General features: G+C 38.9%; 1 pseudogene; it reads right to left on the reverse strand.

Annotated features, from left to right (window-relative positions):
* Window positions 1-826: 826 nt before the first annotated feature.
* LOC149181552 (putative pectate lyase 18) lies at window positions 827-2,539 on the reverse strand (annotated as a pseudogene).
* Window positions 2,540-3,641: the final 1,102 nt, after the last annotated feature.

A 3,641-nucleotide genomic window follows, 5' to 3' on the forward strand; every position in this document is an offset into this window, starting at 1 on the left:
GAGTTTTTTTTGGGGAAACGTGGGTAAATAATGTTGGGTTAAGTTGTGTTTTTTGGTTTTTAATGTATAAATAAATTTAGTATATTAAAAGAAAATTGGAAATATTTAAATTTAAAATTTTAGCATACTATTATTTAAAAAAAAATTAAAGTACTTAAAAGAAATTAATAAAAAATTTAAAATACTTATTTGTGAGCAATTATATTATTATAAAAATCAGTCTTTGATCTATGAAATTCAGTTTCAATTTTCCTTCTTAATATTGACGATTAAATTTTTTTTCCTACCATTGATATAAAAGAATATTTCTTTTTTTCTTAATATATAACGATTACAGTTTTAAATCTTTCTCTTAAAACTGGATCTTGGGCTGGAATATGCTTTAAAAATTGTTCAAGATTATAATTTGAAATCTTTGTTATTATAATTTTAAATCTTTCTCCCAAAACTAGAGCTTGGGTTTGAAATGTGCCTTAAAAACGGTTAAAACTTCATCTTTCTTGGAAAGTAATGGTCTAATAAGCAAATATATCTGATAACGGTCTTGTTATTACTCAAATATATATGATAACGGTCTTATTACTACTCAAATATATTTCGTAGCTGTTTAAGTAAATTATGAAAATCTAGTTGTTTACGAAAAAAAAATTAACCAGTAAAAGAGAAAGAAGAAGAAATAACACATGAAAAATCGTATGAAAATACTGCCCATGGACACCGAAATAGAATCGAAAACTTATATAAATGACTGTACATACACATTATTTTATGCAATCGACAAAAGAGGAGATTGAGAGTGGCTATGTGCGTCGGACTGTTCTTGGGATTAACAGCGGGTGCCTTTTCGGCATGCCAGAACACCGGCGTTCCCTGTGAGGGAGCCAACAAGAGAGGATGGCTTTGCTGCGAGGCTCGAAGCCTTCGCATAATTCGACGATGCGGCCGCGCCCGATTGAGTAAAGAACGCTCCGTTCAACATTAGGTCTCCATCTGACCTCCAATTCCACCGCCGCCATGCGCTTTCCGGTGCGTACTCGTGCTTCGTCACCTGTCCGACCATTCATATTCATCAATTCCATCTACTCACTCTGTTACTTTCGGCACTAATAGATTGAGAAGAATTGCAGAAGCAAGGCTTACCTCCATGGAGAAGCGATTGGCAGGTGCGAGGAATCGATTGTTGGGTTCGCACTTCCACCGATTGCGTACCTTTCCCAGTGTGTAATCGTTGTTCACCACGTGGAAGTAGCCATGTCGGCATCTGCGTTTCAGCATTAAACATTGTTTTACAGAGAAACTTTTGACCTCTAAGTTTTGCTGGATTTTTAATCGAAAAATCTGAAATCAGATCGGTTCAGATACCTGGGTATGCGTTGCACGAGCCCTTCCGCGAAATGGTTGAAGGCAACCGTTACTTGCATGTTAACGTCCTGCATGTATTCGTCGCTGTGGCCGAGGAGCATGACCTGCGACAATTTATATATCACAATGTGACGAATGGGATGAGCATGAATACGAAATTTTGAACTTTTACTGTTAGAAAGTTAGAATTGAGATTCAAACCTTATCATGGTGCGTCATAAAGTTGTTTGAAATTCTTATTGCAGTCGACCCCAGGATTGCATCGATGAGTCCATCTGCACAGTTTGACAAGGAGCAATGATCTACCCAGATATTGCTTCCCCCAAAGATGGAGACTCCATCTCCATCACTTCTCGTCCTCCAGCCGTAATGTCCTGGGGAATCCCTCACCATGGCATTTCCTGCAGGCTTGCAGTCATGGATGTGAATCCCGTGAATGATAATGTGGTGAACGTATTGTACCGTAATGCAGGCACCGTTGGCAATGTGGACATTTACACCTCTCCCGTCGATTGTCTTGTAACTGTTCATGATAAGCTCTTCTTTGAGCTGGATGACCATGTCTCTCTGAAAAATGATCCACAGAGGCTCAGTTTGAATAACAGCGTGGCGCAGGGTACCCGGCCGGGGATTGACTGCATCGTAGTCATTGGAATCTGTGACAACATAAATCCTCCCATTCCTCCCATTCCTCCCTCCAATGGCATTCCTGCCAAACCCAATGGCGCAATCTGAGAGCCTCTTTCGATCGTTTTCCCGTTCCGCAAGACAAATAACTTAGCTCCCTCCTCGAATTGTTAATGCTCCTGCGATACATTCCACCAATTAACCGTTAATGCTCCCACCATATATTCCATTAATTAAGCCCATGCACATAACACCTTAAAATCCCTAAACGCACATTATAGACGAGCGAGGTATACCGTACAGCCCTTACGGAAATATATTCAAAGTTTTCTAGACCTCAGTGGAGATAAGTCGTTTTTGCAGCTAGTCAAGTCTTAAATATCATTTCCTTGAATATTAATTACCACTAGCTTAACGGCTTTTTCATGTTATCCGTCCATTAAATCAAAAGGTTAAAAACACCTAACAAATTATTCATACCTGAAACAATCTTAAAAACAAGATTGCAACTGTCGTAATCTTGAAACTTAGGGTAAGCACACTTCGACATATCCGATCCCTCCCGTGGTTAAAATAGTTCTATCTTAACATAAAATGCAGCCCTGGTGAATAGAATGGCACTGCAGAAAACTGGGCCTTTCAGCACTGAAAATTTCTATAAAGCCTTACTTGTGGACGATATCTAATCTACTCATTCATGAAAGAGACAAATGTCAGCAATTCGACATCTATCTCAAGTACCATATTAACTGAATTATGCATTGCATGACGGAGACCAATTACCTTTCAACCGCTTCAACTACCCGTGCGGGCTGCTCCACATATTTCGTTGCAGAATGTTGAGTATCTTTAGAACCAGATACAGCCACTGTCAAATTTTCGTAAATTTCGAATGACTTGCCTGCTGAAGAACGAGCGCAAAACATTCCAAAGAAACTAAGCAATGACAGTACACATCGATAGCCAGACATTTTGGTTACAGAAGCGGGCCAAGAATGTTGCAATCTGCAGATTACAACGATGGGAATATCTGAATCGATTCTGCCAAAAACATATTGAGCCAGAGAAGACTCTGTTGAGCTTATGAGATGGAGGTTACTAGTTGCAGAAGAAAATATGGTAAATCATAATAACAAGGTGCTAGGCTAATTCCTATAAATTATAACTAATGCCACTCAACTACACATAAGATGACCAAACTTGTGTTGAACTCAGCTGGTGTGCACGAATCTGCATGAACACCTTGCCCTTTCTTATATAAGAAATTGGGAATTGCTAAATGAATAAACTATGTAGGAAATGGGCATTAATGTTGGGGCCAACTCATCTTTATTGGCCATCGAAGAGTGTTACCATGTGGGTGAGAGTACTTTACCGGATAACGCCCGACAACCACTGTTGAAAAAATGGATAGCCAAAAATCACGGTTGTTCAAAACTACCATATCAGCAATGAGAATAACTCGACCCCTCTGTCATAATTCTAGAGAAAGTGAAATTATTATCAATAACTACCCAAAATACGGAGAATTGAGCCAGCTAATGGCGATTTCCGAATTGCAAATCCTTCCAAAATACACGACCTAGAGATATGGTTGGCTTTCTTCACATGCAAATCCAAAATTAAAGGGACTTTGCTTCAGATTCATCTCA

This window comes from Pinus tabuliformis, chromosome 3_2 (genome assembly GCF_031772625.1).
Source record: "Pinus tabuliformis cultivar Carrire ecotype Pingquan chromosome 3_2, CPIR1, whole genome shotgun sequence".
Lineage (NCBI taxonomy): Eukaryota > Viridiplantae > Streptophyta > Pinopsida > Pinales > Pinaceae > Pinus > Pinus tabuliformis.